Raw genomic sequence first — 20,861 nt, 5'->3', positions numbered from 1 at the left:
ATTAAATATTCGTGTAGTACGTACGAAATATGAATGTTTTAGTTGGACCACTTTTTCCGCTTTGTGACAGATGGCGCTGTAATAGTCACAAACGCGTAAGTACGTGGTGTCATGTAACAGTCCGCCAGTGCGGACGGTATTTGCTTCGTGATACACTACCCGTGTTTAAATGGACCGTTTACCAATTGCGGAAAAGGTCGATATCGTGTTGATGTATGGCTATTGTGATGAAAATGCCCAACGGGCGTGTGCTATATATGCTCCTCGGTATCCTGGACGACATCATCCAAGTGTCCGGATCGTTCGCCGGATAGTTACGTTATTTAAGGAAACAGGAAGTGTTCAGCCACATGTGAAACGTCAACCACGACCTGCAACAAATGATGATGCCCAATAGGTGTTTTAGCTGCTGCCGCGGCTAATCCACACATCAGTAACACACAAATTGAGCGAGAATCGGGAATCTTAAAAACGTCGTTGCACTTTAAACGTCGTGTACAGTTCTGCCAGAGGGCAAAAGAGAAATTACAGGACAATGACAAATTTTTTGCACGCGTTCTATTTAGCGACGAAGCGTCATTCACCAACAGCGGTAACGTAAATCAGCATAATATGCACTATTGGGCAACGGAAAATCCACGATGGCTGCGACAAGTGGAACATCAGTGACCTTGGCGGGTTAATGTATGGTGCGGCATTATGGGAGGAGGGATAATTGCCCCCAATTTAACGATGGCAGTCTAAATGGTGCAATGTATGCTGATTTCCTACGTAATGTTCTATCGATGTTACTACAAGATGTTTTACTGCATGACAGAATGGCGATGTACTTCCAACATACGGGATGTCCGGCACATAGCTCGCGTGCGGTTGAAGCGGTATTGAATAGCATATTTCATGACAGGTGGATTGGTCGTCGAAGCACCATACCATGGCCCGCACGTTCACCGGATCTGACGTCCCCGGCTTTCTTTCTGTGGGGACAGTTTAAGGATATTTGCTGTCGTGATCCACCGATAACGCCTGACAACATGCGTCAGGTCATAGTCAATGCATGTGGGAACATTAGGGAAGGCGAACTACTCGCTGTTGAGAGGAATGTCGTTTCACGTATTGCCAAATGCATTGAAGTTGAAGGACATCATTTTGAGCATTTATTGCATTAATGTGGTATTTACAGGTAATCACGCTGTAACAGCATGCGTTCTCAGAATGTGATAAGTTCACGAAGGTACATGTATCACATTGGAACAACCGAAATGAAATGTTCAAGCGTACCTACGTTCTGTATTTTAATTTAAAAAACCTACTTGTTACCAACTGTTCGTCTAAAATTGTGAGTCTTTTGTTTGTGACTATTACAGCGCAATCTATCACAAAGCGAAAAAATGGTCCAACTAAAGCATTCATATTTCTTTACGTACTACACGAATATGTAATAAAAATGGGGGTTCCTATTTAAAAAACAGCAGTTGATATCCGTTTGACCTATGGCAGCGCCATCTGGCGGGCCAACCATAGCGCCATCTGGTTTCCCCCTTCAGACTAGACAAGTTTCGTTCTTTGTAGTTTTCGTGAGATATTTGTCCCGGTCACGATCAATGGACTATCCTATATATAAGTATTGATTTATTATTAGGTATTCTGCAGATCAATAAGCCGGTAGCCTGCTTATCCCTCTTATTGTTAGAGCAAGAACTGAAAGGAAATCGATGCACGTTCACGCTTGGCGATAAGCACGTTGCTGACAATGGTAACCGCGTGTAAGTGGCACAATAAAAAGTGTTCGATAGATCCGTCCTTCGGTTTCGTCACATATCGGATTTGTCCGTAGCACTTTATGTCGATTTATTCGTTTTTTTTTTTTTTTTTTTTCTTTTCTGCAAACGCCAGCGACAGCGTGGTACAGCTAAGCACTACAGTTTATGTTGGTAGCGCCGAGCACCGACTATGCCAGCATTTCCTCTCACACGTTTCCGCCCACCGCAAAGACCAATCCTGTATTCAGATTTGTGTTCATCATTTTCCGTAGCTATTTTTGAGGAATTGAGGAATAGGGACGTGAAGAAATAGTACGCTAGTTGCGTTAAAAATTGTTTTTATAACGCGTCTGGTGTGCTACTTCAAAAAAAATGGTTCAAATGGCTCTGAGCACTATGGGACTCAACTGCTGAGGTCATTAGTCCCCTAGAACTTAGAACTAGTTAAACCTAACTAACCTAAGGACATCACAAACATCCATGCCCGAGGCAGGATTCGAACCTGCGACCGTAGCGGTCTTGCGGTTCCAGACTGCAGCGCCTTTAACCGCACGGCCACTTCGGCCGGCGGGGTGCTACTTCTTCACATCGGAAATCTTGTTATTCCATTTACACCCCCCCCCTCCCAACCCCCTCCCGTGTAATCGGACTTCTTCTTCGTGCCTCCTAAACTTGCTTCACACAGTCGAAGAGAAAGACTTGATGTGGACGCGATGAAAGCTCCAAATCAGTAAGTCTCCTCCATATAGTGAAAGTAAAATTTTTCTACTACAGTTTCAAAAGAACAGTTTCAAATATTTCCCGAAAACTGTGAAAAAATATTATGTAAAGTAAAAATATCGGCACTCGATGTTGCCATTTCGATATCGGTAAATCGGGTAAAATTTCGCCATATATGACGACATATTAGAGGATATATCGATATTTTATCAACAGCCCTATCACATAGGCCCAGTGGTGGGTAAAGCAGGTGGTAGACTTGGGATTATTGGTAGAATACTGGGGAAGTGCACTCAGTCTACAAAGTACATTGCTTAGAAATCACTCGTGCGACCGGTGTGTGGAACGCATACCAAGTACGACCAATAGGGGATACTGAACTTATGCACAGAAGAGCAGCACGAATGGTCACAGGTTTGTTTGATCCGTGGAAGAGTGCCACAGAGATACTGAAGAAACTAAACTGGCAGACTCTTCAAGATAGACGTAAACTATCCCGAGAGTGTCTACTAACAAGGTTTCAAACGCTTTAAATCATGATCTTAGGAATATACTGCAACCCCCTACGTATCTCTCACATAGGTATCGTAGGGTAAGATTAGAATAATTACAACACGCAAAGAGGTATTCAGACAAAACAGTCTTCTAGTGCTCCGTACGTGAATAGAGCCGGAAGAATCCTTGATAATCGGTACAATGGGACGTACCCGCTGCCATGCATCTCACAGTGATTTGCAGAGTATAGATGTAAATGTAGACGTAAATTAACAGACTTTGAGCGCGGAATGGTAGTTGGAAATACACTCATGCTCGTAAATTAAGGATAATGCTGATACATGGTGAATCAACGTTCTGGTGGGCGGTTTGCTGGTTTAAATCACCTCGGGGTATGACCATGCGGTGCATCTGACATGCGGTCGTCGCACGGTGGCGCTGGCAGCAGTACACATACGCAGAGGTGTGATGGTGCATGTCAGAGAACGGTGCAGCGAGTAAGTGTGTAGACGTTTTCAGATGTGCTAATGACGACTGTGTGTTGAAAATGGCTCGAACAACACATATTGATGACGTTGTGAGGGGTAGAATACTAGGGCGACTGGAGGCTGGTCAAACACAGCACGTCGTAGCACGGGCTCTCCGTGTGCCACAAAGTGTGATCTCACGATTATGGCAACGATTCCATCAGACAGGAAACGTGTCCAGGCGCTACAGTACGGGACGTCCACAGTGTACAACACCACAACATGACCGATATCTCACCGTCAGTATCTGCAGACGGCCACGGAGTACTGCAGGTAGCCTTGTTCGGGACCTTAGCGCAGCCACTGGATCAGTTGTCTCCACACACACAGTCTACAGACGACTGAACAGACATGGTTTATCGCCCGGAGACCTGCAAGGTGCATTCCACTGACCCCTGGTCACAGGAGAGCCCGTAAAGCTTGGTGTCAAGAACACAGTACATGGTCATTGGAACAGTGGTCCAAGGTTCTATTCACGGACGAGTCCAGGTATATTCTGAACAGTGATTCTCGCCGGGTTTTTATCTGGTGTGAAACAGGAACCAGATACCAACCCCTTAATGTCCTTGAAAGGGACCTGTATGGAGGTCGTGATTTGATGGTATGGGGTGGGATTATGATTGGTGCACGTACACCCCTGCATGTCTTTGGCAGAGGAACTGTAATAGGTCAGGCCTATCGGGGCGTCATTTTACACCAGTATGTCCGCCTTTTCAGGGGTGCAGTGGGTCCCACCTGCCTCCTGATGGATGATAACGCACGGCCCCACCTAGCTGCCATCGTGGAGGAGTACCTTGAAACAGAAGATATCATGCGAATGGAGTGGCCTGCCTGTTCTCCAGACCTAAACCCCATCGAGCACGTCCGGGATGCTCTCGGTAGACATATCGCTGCATGTCTTCAAACCCCGACGACACTTCAGGAGCTCCGACAGGCACTGGCGCAAGAATGCGAGGCTATACCCCAGCAGCTGCTCGCCCACCTGATCCAGAGTATGCCAAACCGTTGTGCGGCCTGTGTACGTGTGCATGGTGATCATATCCCACATTGATGTCGGGTAACATGCACAGGAACCAGTGGCGTTTTGTAACACAATTGTTTCCGCACGGTTTCATCAACTTATCACCAATACCGTGGACTTACAGATCTGTGTCGAGTGTGTTCCCTATGTGCTTATGCTATTAGCGCCAGTTTTGTGTAGTGCCACATTGTGTGGCACCACATTCTGCAATTATCCTTAATTTATGAGCATGAGTGTAGATCTATGGGACATTACAGTTCGAAAATCGTTAGGGATTTCAATATTCCGAGATCCACAGTATCAAGAGTGTGCCGAGAGTACCACATTTCAGGCATCACCTCTCACCACGGGCAATGCATTAGCCGGCGGCCTTCACGTAACGACCGAGAGCAGCGGCGTTTGCGTAGAGTTGTTAGTGCTAACAGACAAGCAACACAGCGTGGAATAACCACAGAAATCAATGTGGGACGTATGACTAACGTATCCTTTAGGACAGTACGGCAGTAGACGACCGACGCGAGTGCCTTTGCTCACAGTACGACATCGCCTCCAGCGCCTCTCCTGGGCTCGGAATCATGTCGGTTGAACTCTAGACGATTGGAAAACAGTGGCCTGGTCAGATTAGCCCCGATTTCAGTTGGTAAGAGCTGATGGTAGGGCTCGAGGGTGGTGCAGACCCCACGAAGGCATGGACTTGCAGTGTGAAAGCTGGTGGTGGCTTCATAATGCTGTGGGCTTGTGACGCTACAACGCAGTCCTTGCTGTGAATTTTTTCGCTTACTTAACACATGAAACTGTTTGTATACGATGTATTGTCTAGTGTAAATATGTATTGTAAATACTATGTTTAAATTATGTAATAATTAACACTGGCAAGTCAGGGCATATTTAGTTAACGTTGAAGTCAGAGAGATTGTTTTGTCGTGCCGCTGGACGCGGGAGCGCCAGTGACGCCGTGCTCGGAGTAAGACGTACAGTCGGGTGCTGCTATTCCTAGCTGTGTTACATCTAACGGCTAGTGTGTGGATCTAAGCACGACGGGAAAGTAATGGTCGGCATATCTGGAAGCATGGCCGGGCAAGTTATTATGGATTAATGGGCATAGTGCTGAAGAAACGAGGACTTAAATGTGAAGCGCACTGTGGGCCCGAGTCGCAACAGTAAAAGCCCGTTGCCACATTGTGTCGCTGCCGTGGACTTCCATCGATCCACCGACAACGAGGGAAGTAAGATCTACGTAATTTTCGTAGGATAAAATTGCAGAAGGCTTGCCAGCGACTGTGCTTTTCCCTGAAGTTGGAACAATTAATAACAAGCACTTTATAATCGAAGTGTTGCAGTCACATTCCACCCGACAATAACACCAAGTAGGTTCCTTCCGATCCTTACCTTATTGAACCGAGTGTATCATGCCATTATCAAGAGAAAATATGTTAATTATCAAATTATTTCCATGGACGGTGAGGAGTAAATTTCAGACTGGTTATCGTAGTTAATTGTTGCACTTAATAAGCTTACGCCAACCGTAGCAACTTAATAATAGACAGAAGTAATAAATTTGATTATTAAGATTTATTTCAATGCATATTCAGCTGAAGTTAGTCCTAGGATATTTCATGAAACTATAAAGCTTATTCCACCTGACACTCCCCCAATTAATGAATTATTATCATTCAAAACATAGTTAATCAATTATTGGCAATATATTTCATTATCAGTAGATTAAACTGTGCAAAGTACCTAATTTTAAAGACAGAATGACAGTCCATTATTCAAAATCTCGATAGATAATTATCTGTGTTGTCAGCATTGCACTTAGCTGACAAATTATGAACAAAATAATTATCAAAATACTTATTGAAAGTTAACCATTAATGTTTAAGTGTAGTTAGATTGTTATGACATTGTTTTATATGACTGCTGAGCCTGACACAGCACTTACGTAAAAGTTCACGTTCCACCTGCTGCGCTACAAACAGGTGAACTTTATTTTTGACACAATTGTTCACGTACTTAACAGTATTGCCGCTCAACAGTTGAGCTGGCGACCTATTTTTTAATTGCTTTTACAACTTAATCATTTCTTTCGGCAAAATTTCCACTGGCAAAATTTATTTCCAAATTATGTCCGTTATTTCATTTACCGATCGATATTGAATGAAATTACTCATTCAATGACGATCAAGTTATAACGTCTCCTGTTTCCCGCGGAATAATCATTATTTACTTCGCATTCGGATGCTTTATCCCGACGCGGGTCAAAATTCATAATTCGCAGTCATTGTCAACTTGTAATTTCGCAAACCCCGGGGAGCAGAGAGGTGTTATAGGCTGTTCTTACATGGAATGGACGGGGTCTTCTAGTCAAACTGAATCGATTATTGATTGCATGTTACCAAAAAACGATGGAATTTTTATGGATGACAATGCACCATTCACTGTGATACAGTTGTTCGCGACTGGTTTGAAGGACGTCCTGGACAGTTCGAGGGAATGATTTGGCCACGCAGATCGCCTGACATGAATTCCATCCAACATTTGTGGCACATAATCGAGAGGTCACTTCGTGCACAAAATTATGCACCGGCAACACTTTCGCAATTATGGGCGGCTGTAGAGGCAGTATGGTTCAGTGTTTGTGCAAGGGACTTCCAGCGGCTTGTTGAGTCCGTGTCTCTTCGACTTGCTGCACTACGGCTGGCAAAATGAGGTCAGATACGATATTAGGAGGTGTCACGTGACTTTTGTTACCTCAGTGTGTTTCCAAATGATTGGTGTGCTTTTCAGTTTCTGTCAGATCCACGATACGCATAAGTTAGATATTGAATTTTCCTCTTCACTATCGTCGCCTGCAATTAAACGTTTTGGATGATTTCTGTTTTGTAGAATCATGTCACTATTATTGACTTCTTCATCACTACCCCTCTCTTAACATTAGGTAAGGGTTGGTTAAATTTTTATTCAAAATCGAAAGTATAATACCACTAGCACTCTTACATTGTAACGTGGACGAAGCGAATTGTGACCAGTTCTCGCGACGTGATGGTAGGAACTGAACCACGATTGTATCTGACAAGTATTGGCCTCGTGCGTTGGACGCGCGGTGTTTACGTTTGGTTCACCTCTCGCTGGCGCGCTTGTGACTCGTGATGTTTACGTTTGGCCCGCATTTGTTTACGCAAGTCTGACTCGAGACATTCAAGTTTGGTCCGATATTGTTTCCACGAGTCAGACTCGTCAAGGTACAGCAAGGGGTTAATGTACTGGCCAGTTAGAAATAAAGGCAAGAGGTAGGTACTTTATTGAATACGTTCAAGTGTTTTAGAAACAAAAAAACACCCTAATAATAGTTAGTTATAAATGAAGCTGTTGTTGTGATCTTCAGTCCTGAGACTGGTTTGATGCAGCTCTCCATGCTACTCTATCCTGTGCAAGCTTCATCTCCCAGTACCTACTGCAGCCTACATCTTTATGAATCTGCTTAGTGTATTCATCTCTTGGTCTCCCTCTTCGATTTTTACCCTCCACGCTACCCTCCAATACTAAAGTGGTGATCCCTCGATGTCTCAGAACATGTCCTACCAACCGGTCCCTTCTTCTTATCAAGCTGTGCCATAAACTCCTCTTCTCCCCAATTCTATTCAATACCTCCTCATTAGTTATGTGATCTACCCATCTTTTCTTCAGCATTCTTCTGTAGCACCACATTTCGAAAGCTTCTATTCTCTTCTTGTCTAAACTATTTATCGTCCGCGTTTCACTTCCATACATGGCTACACTCCACATAAATACTTTCAGAAACGACTTCCTGACATTTAAATCTATACTCGATGTTAACAAGTTTTTCTTCTTCAGAAACGCTTTCCTTGCCATTGCCAGTCTACATTTTATATCCTCTCTACTTCGACCATCATCAGTTATTTTACTCCCCAAATAGCAAAACTCCTTTACTACTTTAAGTGCCTCATTTCCTAATCTAATACCCTCAGCATCTCCCGACTTAATTCGACTACATTCCATTATCCTCGTTTTGCTTTTGTTGATGTTCATCTTATATCCTCCTTTCAAGACACTGTCCATTCCGTTCAACTGCTCTTCCAAGTCCTTTGCTGTCTCTGACAGAATTACAATGTCATCGGTGAACTTCAAAGTTTTTTATTTCTTCTCCATGGATTTTAATACCTACTCCGAACTTTTCTTTTGTTTCCTTTACTGCTTGCTCAATATACAGATTGAAAAACATCGGGGATAGGCTACAGCCCTGTCTCACTCCCTTCCCAACCACTGCTTCCCTTTCATGTCCCTCGACTCTTATAACTGCCATCTGCTCTCTGTACAAATTGTAAATAGCTTTTCGCTCCCTGTATTTTATCCCTGCCACCTTCAGAATTTGAAAGAGAGTATTCCAATCAACATTTTCAAAACTTTCTCTAAGTCTACAAATGCTAGAAACATAGGTTTGCCTTTCCTTAATCTTTCTTTTAAGATAAGTCGTAGGGTCAGTATTGCCTCACGTGTTCCAACATTTCTACGGAATCCAAACTGATCTTCCCCGAGGTCCGGTTCTATCAGTTTCTCCATTCATCTGTAAAGAATTCGTGTTAGTATTTTGCAGCCGTGGCTTATTAAACTGATAGTTCGGTAATTTTCACATCTGTCAATACCTGCTTTCTTTGGGATTGGAATTACTATATTTTTCTTGTAGTCTGAGGGTATTTCGCCTGTCTCATACATCTTGTTCACCAGATGGTAGAGTTTTGTCAGGGCAGGCTCTCCCAAGGCTGTCAGTAGTTCTAATGGATGGTGTCTACTCCGGGGGCCTTGTTTCCACTAAGGTCTTTCAGTGCTCTGTCAAAGTCTTCACGCAGTATCATATCTCCCATTTCATCTTCATCTACATCCTCTTCCATTTCTATAATATTGTCTTCAAGTACATCGCCCTTGTATAGACCCTCCATATACTCCTTCCACCTTTCTGCTTTCCCTTCTTTGCTTAGAACTGGGTTTCCATCAAAGCTCTTGATATTCATGCAAGTGGTTCTCTTTAATCTAAAGGTCTCTTTAATTTTCTTGTAGGCAGTATCTATCTTACCCCCAGTGAGATAAGTCTCTACATCCTTACATTTGTCCTCTAGCCATGCCTGCTTAGCCATTTTGCACTTCCTGTCTATCTCATTTTCGAGACGTTTGTATTCCTTTTTGCCTGCTTCATTTACTGCATTTTTATATTTTCTCCTTTCATCAATTAAATTCAATATTTCTTCTGTTACCCAAGGGTTTCTACTAGCCCTCGTCTTTTTACTTATTTTATCCTCTGCTACCTTGACTATTTCATCCCTCAAAGCTACCCATTCTTCTTCTACTGTATTTCTTTCCCCGATTCCTGTCAATTGTCCCCTAATGCTCTCCCTGAAACCCTGTACAACCTCTGGTTCTTTCAGTTTATACAAGTCCCATCTCCTTAAATTCCCACCTTTTTGCAGTTTCTTCAGTTTTAATCTACAGTTCATAACCAATAGCTAATGAAGCTAATTTGAGGATAATGAAGTTCTTATATCAAGGCGGTTCCACAAATACAAAACACTGTGATGGTACAAAAAAAAAAAAAAAAAAAAAGGTTCAAATGGCTCTGAGCACTATGGGACTTAACATCTGAGGTCATCAGTCCCCTAGAACTTAAAACTACTTAAACCTAACTAAACTAAGGACATCACACACATCCATGCCCGAGGCAGCATTCGAACCTGCGACCGTAGCGGTCGCGCGGTTCCAGGTTGAAGCGCCTAGAACCGCTCGGCCACAGCGGCCGGCTGTGATGGGACCATTTTGAGATGTTGCATCTACATTGCGCAACAGAACTAAAGGGCCACTTCTGTTTTGAAACCCCGTCATTTTGTTAGGAATAAGTTTGGAATTTGGTTCAAAGGTGCCTACAACATTCCTCTGCAATGCCACAAAAGTGTGGCGCTCTGCGACGTCAGTCTGAGGCTCGAAGTCGCTTCAAACAGCAAGGTGTTGATACATGCGGAGGAAAGGTCGGAGCTTGGAAGTTCATGCGAGGTGTAAGGTGCTTTAATAATATAGCATTGGCACCAGATTTTACTACAATTCTGTCCAAAGTCACTGTGAACATCTTACACGATGAGAAGATCGTGACATGTCTCTTAGCCACACTCTTGACGTCTCTGTGGTGGAGGTCACAACACGACGCCCAGTGCTGAAATCACACGGATTTCTTATTGGTGGCCGAGGAAAACATTTCAGAGACACTGCTTCTCAGAATGGGCAGGGAAAGGCCACAAGAGGTGGCATAAAGAGCGTTAATGAAAGTTCTCCGTCCTTCGAGGTGTTCGCCGGCCGGGGTAGCCGAGCGGTTCTAGGCGCTACAGTATGGAACCGCGCGACCGCTACGGTCATAGGTTCGAATCCTGCCTCGGGCATGGATGTGTGTGATGTCCTTAGGTTAGTTAGGTTTAAGCAGTTCTAAGTTCTAGGAGACTGATGACCTCAGAAGTTAAGTCCCATAGTGCTCGGAGCCATTTGAACCATTTGAACCTCGAGATGTTCGTTAACACACATTTAACGATCGAAAACGACAGTTCGCTGTATGATGTGCAACAGGGCGAATTCCTGCCAACGTCCCACACAGCTGGCATCCCGCAGACGATTCAAACCTTCCCTAAGGACACTGTGGGGCTGCAACCGCACTGAACATGGTCTCACCCCTCTGGAGTGTAGAGCGACCACAATTTTTACACTAAGTATGCAGGGTTTAACCACAAGGGACCATTCGAAACCATTCGACGAAACTGGAATGTGGTCCAGAGCGTCAACGAGTTTTTATACCTTTTCAGCCCTCCTGTGGTGAAATTTGACGCCAATGTGACATCATTAATCCACTTTACACCTCACATGACCTTCTGAGCGCTGGTCTTTTTTTCGCACGTGTCGACACCTTGCTGTCTGAAGCGACGTCGAATCCGAGAGTGACGTCACAGGGGGCCACACTTTTGCACCATTACAGAGGAAGGCTATAGGCACCTTTGAGCCAAATTTAACACTTAGGTGTCGCAGTGGGAGAAAATGACATGGTTTAAAAGAGTGACGTTTTAATCCTGTTGTGCAGTGTACATCGTTGCGCTCTGAGGCACCTTGCGGTGTGTGATGCGCCCATAGGACTTCTGAATTTCTCTTACTACACCATCATTGTTAACAAGCGCAGTGTAGATCAGAACAATTAATACATTTCGTCATTCTATTTGAAATGGCTGTTGACGCGATTTCGTCGGGCTTGGACAACGTTACATAGTTCGGAGTCCAATTTATCACAGTGAGTGAAGAAGCAGACCGATTTAACATTATACGGATTAAAAAAATCGCTGCAGTACTACACAGAATATTTTTTACAGGGTATTCGAAAATTACCATTACAGACTTCTAGAGGGGAGTGAGTGGATGATATTTTGAACTGGAACTCATGCCCGGAAACGTACTATTTCCGTACTACAACCATTTGAAAACATGTTGATAACGGACACTTTTACAAGTAATCGTTTAGGCGTGACCCAGTACATCATTTGTTTTACAATTCCACTCATACCAAAAGAAATTGCTCGTGTACTGGTTGACAGGTTGTATCCAATGTGCTGCAGTACAGCCTCTTCCAGTTCGGGTTTGCGACGTCTCTCAGGAGCACCACAGTGACGCCTTCTGACGGTGAAGGTACCCTTTCTCGAAATCTTTGCGTAATTATGGCGAAAAGGGTATGCGATGGAGTCGGACGTTGTGGAGAACGATCTCGATAAAGGCGACGAACAGCTCTTCCATTACCGTGTGTTTCGCCATTCAGAAGGATCATGTCGATGTATTTCGAAAACGTGTACCCAACTATGAAGGGTGTGAGACAGGGTTGTAGCCTATGTCCGATGTTATTCAACCTGTATACTGAGCAAGCAGTAAAGGATACGAAAGAAAAATTTGGTGCAGGAATTAAGATCCATGAAGAAGAAATAAAAACTTTGAGGTTTGCCGGCGACATTGTAATTATGTCAGGATACAGCAAAGGACCTGGAAGAGCAGCTGAACGGAATGGACAGTGTCTTGAAAGGAGGATATAAGATGAACATCAACAAAAGCAAAACAAGGATAATGGAATGCAGTCGAAGTAAATCAGGTGGTGCTGAGGATATTAGACTAGGAAATGAAACACTTAAAATACACTCCTGGAAATGGAAAAAAGAACACATTGACGCAGGTGTGTCAGACCCACCATACTTGCTCCGGACACTGCGAGAGGGCTGTACAAGCAATGATCACACGCACGGCACGGCGGACACACCAGGAACCGCGGTGTTGGCCGTCGAATGGCGCTAGCTGCGCAGCATTTGTGCACCGCCGCCGTCAGTGTCAGCCAGTTTGCCGTGGCATACGGAGCTCCATCGCAGTCTTTAACACTGGTAGCATGCCGCGACAGCGTGGACGTGAACCGTATGTGCAGTTGACGGACTTTGAGCGAGGGGGTATAGTGGGCATGCGGGAGGCCGGGTGGACGTACCGCCGAATTGCTCAACACGTGGGGCGTGAGGTCTCCACAGTACATCGATGTTGTCGCCAGTGGTCGGCGGAAGGTGCACGTGCCCGTCGACCTGGGACCGGACCGCAGCGACGCACGGATGCACGCCAAGACCGTAGGATCCTACGCAGTGCCGTAGGGGACCGCACCGCCACTTCCCAGCAAATTAGGGACACTGTTGCTCCTGGGGTATCGGCGAGGACCATTCGCCACCGTCTCCATGAAGCTGGGCTACGGTCCCGCACACCGTTAGGCCGTCTTCCGCTCACGCCCCAACATCGTGCAGCCCGCCTCCAGTGGTGTCGCGACAGGCGTGAATGGAGGGACGAATGGAGACGTGTCGTCTTCAGCGATGAGAGTCACTTCTGCCTTGGTGCCAATGATGGTCGTATGCGTGTTTGGCGCCGTGCAGGTGAGCGCCACAATCAGGACTGCATACGACCGAGGCACACAGGGCCAACACCCGGCATCATGGTGTGGGGAGCGATCTCCTACACTGGCCGTACACCACTGGTGATCGTCGAGGGGACACTGAATAGTGCACGGTACATCCAAACCGTCATCGAACCCATCGTTCTACCATTCCTAGACCGGCAAGGGAACTTGTTGTTCCAACAGGACAATGCACGTCCGCATGTATCCCGTGCCACCCAACGTGCTCTAGAAGGTGTAAGTCAACTACCCTGGCCAGCAAGATCTCCGGATCTGTCCCCCATTGAGCATGTTTGGGACTGGATGAAGCGTCGTCTCACGCGGTCTGCACGTCCAGCACGAACGCTGGTCCAACTGAGGCGCCAGGTGGAAATGGCATGGCAAGCCGTTCCACAGGACTACATCCAGCATCTCTACGATCGTCTCCATGGGAGAATAGCAGCCTGCATTGCTGCGAAAGGTGGATATACACTGCACTAGTGCCGACATTGTGCATGCTCTGTTGCCTGTGTCTATGTGCCTGTGGTTCTGTCAGTGTGATCATGTGATGTATCTGACCCCAGGAATGTGTCAATAAAGTTTCCCCTTCCTGGGACAATGAATTCACGGTGTTCTTATTTCAATTTCCAGGAGTGTAGTAGATGAGATTGGCTATTTGTGAAGCAAAATAACGGATAACTGTCGAAGTAGGGAGGATATAAAATGGCTATGGCGAGGAAAGCGTTTCTGAAGAAGAGAAATTTGTTAATATCGAGTATAGATTTAAGTGTCAGGAAGCCTTCTCTGAAAGTGTTTGTATGGAGTGTAGCCATGTGTGGCAGTGAAACAAGGACAATAAATTTAGAGAAGAAGAGAATAGGAGCTTTCGAAATGTAATGCTGCAGAAGAATGCTGAAGATTAGTTGTGTAGATTGCGTAACTAATGAGGAGGTACTGAACAGAATTGGGAAGAAGAAGAATTTGTGGCACAATTTGACTAGAAGAAGGAATCGGTTGGTAGGACACATTCTGAGGCGTCAAGGCATCACCAATTTAGTACAGGAGGGCAGCGTCTAGGGTAAAAATCGTAGAGGGAGACCAAGAGATGACTACACTAAGCAGTTTCAGAAGAATGTAAGTTGCAGTAGGTACTGGGAGATGAAGAAGCTTGCACAGGATAGAGTAGCATGGAGAGCAGCATCAAACCAGTCTTTGGACTGAAGACCACAAAAGCAACATACTCTGACAGCTGTTGTATGCATTTGTACCAATTTATTTGATTTCTTTCTATACTCTTATTAAAACCTTGATGACTTTGCTTAGTCTGAATCGTAAAAAGTGAAATATTTGTAACTACAACAGAAATTAATGAATGTGTCTGAACTAAAGCCCTTTGTTGAGTCTGGGCTGTGGGATTTCCAGTTAAACTTTGCACATCTGTGTAGCCCCAAAAAATTAACACTATTTATGTATTGTAATTCATTGCTTAAGTATATTATTTTTATAGCTTTTATAGTTCTATGAGAAGATGTGAATTGTATGTACTGATTCTTGTGCACATTTACCGACGATCAACTTTTTCCCCAAATATATCGCCAGCAGCTACTACAGTAAGAGCTATACTAATAATTTGTTATTTCTGTACCTGTATCATCTTGAAAAAGGACAAAATTTACGGCTTATGAAGCGGAAAATGATTTATGTAATCGTTTATCGGAAACAGCAGAGAGCCAAAAACTGAATCCTGGGGTGCAACATTCTCCGATTGCTTCAAATATCGAGTGCCTGTTGCTATGTATATAATAGACATGGAACTGACCCATGCTACGAGGATGAGTCAAATGAAAACCTTAAATAATTTTTTAAATATTATTCATTGTGCAGAAGTGGTACAAAGCAGTATCACTTTTCAACATAACCTCCTCCACGCTCAATTCAAGTCTTCCAGTGTTTACAAAGTGCGTAAATTCCTTTAGAAAAAAATTCTTTTGGTAGTCCGCGCAACCACTCATGCACCGCGTGGCATACCTCTTCATCAGAATGGAACTTCTTTCCTCCTATTGCGTCTTTGAGTGGTCCAAACATATGGAAATCACTTGGGGCAAGGTGTGATGAGTATGGTGGATGAAGAAGACACTCAAAATGCAGGTCTGTGATTGTTGTAACGGTTGTACGGGCAGCATGGGGCCTTGGATTGTCATGTTGCAAAAGGACACCTGCTGACAGCAATCCACGTCACTTTGATGTGATTGCAGGCCGCAGATGATTTTTTAGGAGATCTGTGTATGATGCACTGGTGACAGTGGTCCCTCTAGGCATGTAATGCTTCAAAATGACGCCTTTTTCGTCCCAAAAGAGAGTCAGCGTAACTTTCCCTGCTGATGGTTCTGTTCGAAACTTCCTTGGTTTTGGTGATGAGGAATGGTGCCATTCCTTGCTCGCTCTCTTCGTTTCCGGTTGGTGGAAGTGAGCCCAGGTTTCGCCCCGAGTAACGATTCTTGCAAGGAAGCCATCATCTTCTCGTTCAAAGCGCTGAAGAAGTTCTTCACAAGCATCAACACGTCGTTCTCTCATTTCAGGAGTCAGCTGCCGTGGCACCCATGTTGCAGACACTTTGTGAAACTGAAGCACATCATGCACAATGTGGTGTGCTGGCCCATGAAAAATCTGTAAACATGCTGCATTGTCCTTCAGTGTCACTCAACGGTTTTCCTCCACTATGGCTTCAACTGCTGCAATGTTCTGTGGAGTCACAACTCGTTGTGCCTGACCTGGACGAGGAGCATCTACCCCTGAAGTCACACCATTTGCGAACTTCCTACTCCATTCGTAGACTTGCTGCTGTGACAAACATGCATCACCGTACTGAACCTACATTCGTCGCTGAATTTCAATAGCTTTCACATCTTCACTACGCCAAAACCGAATAACAGAACGCTGTTCTTTCCTAGTGCAAGTCGCAAGTACGGCGGCCATCTTTATACTGATACTGCGACGGTATGTGTGCACCTGCACTATGCTGCCACCTACAGGCCATTCTGCACGCTGTTTTAGCCGAGCGGTCTTAGGCGCTGCAGTCCCGGCGATGGTTCGAGTCTTCCCTCGGGCGTGGGTGTGTGTGTTTGTCCTTAGGATAATTTAGGTTAAGTAGTGTGTAAGCTTAGGGACTAATGACCTTAGCAGGTAAGTCCCATAAGATTTCACACACATTTGAACATTTTGCATGCTGTTTGTAGCACGGTTACCAACTTACAGGATAACGGCGCGAAATTTCGATTTGTTATTACAAATTTAAGGTTTTCATTTGACTGACCCTCTTATATAATGGACATGGAATTGACCCATTCTACTTTCAACTTTCCGGATTAGAATCTGGTTCTGTACAGCAACCACTACGATAAAGTAGAAGTCGAACATGCAAGGTCTCGGGAGGGGGGATGTTCGATAGCCATCGGTGAAAACCCAGCACAAACACCAGCGACTGCCACGTCGTAAACTGGCTTTTGACAGCTGGACGTCAGTGTGCCACAAGGTGACCGCACGGGCGGAACGGATCTGCCCGGATTTCAGGGAAGTCGGGGCGAAATGTCGAGCGACCTGGCGCCGGCCCTGGGGTCTGGCGGCAGGAGCCGCTAAATACCAAGGACTCGCCGCCAAAGGGCGCCGCGAAGCGTGGCGTGTCTGGGGCGTGGCGCAGTTCGTCCCGGGCCCGAGCCACGGCTGACCGCACAGGTCGCTGCCAGCGCCGGCCACAGGATAAAGCGAGGCAACACCTCCCACCACTCTGCCCTTTCGTCACGTCTGCATCATCAGTGAAGGTAACCGTCCCACCTGTGCCCTCGTTTGAATTTCTGTTTCCCATTGTTGAAGAATACTAGAACAAAGTTGGTTTGTGGTGGAAATGAAAATACAGGGCTACTATAAATTATTCATTTGTTTTCAAAACACTATGTTTTCCGAAGTGCTACGTGCACAAATATGACTGATGCATGAACAGAACTGTAAACTCACCAAGTTTGCATTTTTCACTTTACAAATGTTCTGCGACCTGTCAAAAGCGTTTGACTGTGTGAATCACAGCATTATTTTAGGTAAATTAAAATATTATGGTTTCACTGATAGTGCTGCAAAGTGGTTTCAGTCATATCTTACTAACAGAAAACAAAGGGTGTCATTACGTAACACTTCAGCAGTAGGCAATCAGACATCATCTGACTGGGAAGAAATTACATGTGGTGTTCCTCAAGATTCCATACTAGGTCCACTACTGCTTCTTGTGTATATTAATGACCTATCATCTGTTACATTACCTGATGCCAAGTTTGTCTTATTTGCAGATGATACAAACATTGCAACATTGCAATAAATAGTAACTCAAATATAAATTTAGAAAGGGCAGCTAATCAAATTTTTACTGACATTAATAAGTGGTTTATAGCCAATTCACTGTCATTAAACTTTGAAAAGACCCACCATATGCAGTTCAGAACTTCCAAGAGATTTCCTTCTGGTGTGTGTATAAAATATGACGACATGGAAATAGGAGAAATTGGGAGTGTAAAATTCTTGGATTACAACTTGATAATAAATTCAGGTGGGAGCAACATACTATGTTGTTGTTGTTGTTGTGGTCTTCAGTCCTGAGACTGGTTTGATGCAGCTCTCCATGCTACTCTATCCTGTGCATGCTTCTTCATCTCCCAGTACCTACTGCAACCTACATCCTTCTGAATCTGCTTAGTGTATTCATCTCTTGGTCTCCCCCTATGATTTTTACCCTCCACGCTGCCCTCAAATACTAAATTGGTGATCCCTTGATGCCTCAGAACATGTCCTACCAACCGATCCCTTCTTCTGGTCAAGTTGTGCCACAAACTTCTCTTCTCCCCAATCCTATTCAACACTTCCTCATTAATTATGTGATCTACCCATCTAATCTTCAGCATTCTTCTGTAGCACCACATTTCAAAAGCTTCTATTCTCTTCTTGTCCAAACTATTTACCATCCATGTTTCACTTCCATACATGGCTACACTCCATACAAATACTTTCAGAAATAACTTCCTGACACTTAAATCTATACTCGATGTTAACAAATTTCTCTTCTTCAGAAACGCTTTCCTTGCCATTGCCAGTCTACATTTTATATCCTCTCTACTTCGTCCATCATCAGTTATTTTGCTCCCCAAATAGCAAAACTCCTTTACTACTTTAAGTGTCTCATTTCCTAATCTAATACCCTCAGCATCACCCGACTTAACTAGACTACATTCCATTATCCTCGTTTTGCTTTTGTTGATGTTCATCTTATATCCTCCCTTCAAGACACCATCCATTCCGTTCAACTGCTCATCCAAGTCCTTTGCTGTCTCTGACAGAATTACAATGTCATCGGCGAACCTCAAAGTTTTTTTATTTCTTCTCCATGGATTTTAATACCTACTCCAAATTTTTCTTTTGTTTCCTTTACTGCTTGCTCAATATAGAGATTGAATAACATACTAACATACTAACGAACTGCTAAAGCGGCTGAACAAGTCTGTGTTTACAATACGAATGATGTCAGACATAGGAGATACAAATAAAAAAAAAACTGGCAAATTTTGCTTATTTTCACTCCATTATGTCATATGGTATCATATTTTGGGGTAACTCCACAAACATAGAAAAAATATTTAGAGTACAGAAGCGTATAATAAGAGTAATGAGTAGTGTAAATCCAAGAACATCATGTCGAAACCGATTCAAAGAATTTGGCATATTAACCACAGCTTCTCAGTATATTTATTCCTTAATGAAGTTTGTTGTAAATAATACATCTCTTTTTCCAACTAACTGCTTAGTACACAGTATCAGTACTAGGAATAAGAACAATATACATAAAGATTTAAAATCACTTACTCTTGCCCAGAAAGGAGTCCAGTATTCAGCAATGCATATTTTCAATAAGTTACCAGCAACCATTAAGACTTTAATTTCAGACAAGGCACAATTTAAACATAATTTCAAAGAATTTTTGGTGACCAACTCCTTCTATTCCATCCATGAGTTTCTCAACAAGTGCAGTAGACTATTTTAATGAAAATTTATTTTACTTTAATTTTTGACGATACTTGATTGTAACAGCCAAGTACTGTGTGAATGATGGATGTATGGAAAGCAGATGTAAGTCTTAAGTCTGTAAATAGTGGAAGTTTAATTTTAAATCTTGTACAGAATCTGACTGTTCTTAACTGAGGATCACTGAAATGAATAATTTACTTTAATTTTTGAGGATACTTGGTTGTAATAGCCAAGAAACTAGCGAATGTCTGATGATGGATTTAATGAAAGCAGATGTAAGTATTAAACCTGTAAATATTAGAAGTTTAATTCATGTACATAATTTTACTGTTTATTGGCTGAGGATCATTAAAATTAATGAAACTCAAGTTTTTCTAATTACATTTTTGTAATGTGTTTGTCTGACATGTTCCACACCCAGGAGGATTACCTCTTTTATGGGTCTATGGAATGAATAATTAATCTAATCTAATCTATAGTGCACCTCTTAGCACACAACACAACTAGGGCTGTTGACAAAATGTCGATACATCGATATTTCTACCAGAAAATATCGATATGTAACTGCGATATTTTCTTCATCGATATAAAAATGGTAATATCGAGTAGCGATATTTTTATTTTATGTTATATTTTTTCGCAATTTTCGGTGAATATTTGACCTTGTTTCCAGGATGAGATTTTCACTCTGCAGCGGAGTGTGTGCTGATATGAAACTTCCTTGCAGATTAAAACTGAGTGTAGGACCGACACTCGAACTGGAGACCTTTGCCTTTGGCGGGCAAGTGCTCCATCATCTGAGCTACCCAAGCGCGACTCACGACCCGTCCTCAGGTTCGCAGAAGAGCGTCTGTGAAGTTTGGAAGGTAGGAGTTCGAGGTACTGAAGCTCTTGAGGACGGGTCGTGAGTCGTGCTTGGGTAGCTCAGTGGGTGGCGCCTCAATGTAGGCGTTCTTGATGAGGTAAACTGCAGACGCGAAGCTGAATCCACATGGAGCAAATGGCACCGGCGATTACCCGCCTACGGTTCCATACTTCAGTGGTGGATACGGTGTGTCAGACCCGCCTTATGCAGAACATTAGCCAGCTTTGGACGAGATCGAACGCGCTGGCATACCGTGACCACCGATTTCTACTGCACTGTAGAGATGGGCAAAACTGTTCTTTTCAGGGATCGGATCAGAACTGTTCACTCCCTGAAATGAACTAGCTCTTTTTCATGACTCACCACTCATTCACAATAGAAAATAAGTGGGAGGCACATTGCCCTTTAAACTTGGTTTATTCCAGTA

The 20,861-nt window shown here is 43.9% G+C and overlaps 1 protein-coding gene across 1 annotated transcript in view; it reads right to left on the bottom strand.

Annotated features, from left to right (window-relative positions):
* The window catches only part of LOC126484491 (uncharacterized), a 259,151-nt gene that overhangs the window by 13,703 nt on the left and 224,587 nt on the right, over window positions 1-20,861 (bottom strand). The window lies entirely within an intron of this gene.

Source organism: Schistocerca serialis, chromosome 6, assembly GCF_023864345.2.
Source record: "Schistocerca serialis cubense isolate TAMUIC-IGC-003099 chromosome 6, iqSchSeri2.2, whole genome shotgun sequence".
In the NCBI taxonomy this organism is placed as follows: Eukaryota; Metazoa; Arthropoda; class Insecta; order Orthoptera; family Acrididae; genus Schistocerca; species Schistocerca serialis.
Note: the sequence above shows the minus strand (reverse complement) of the source record. Positions and strands in the feature narration are given on the sequence as shown.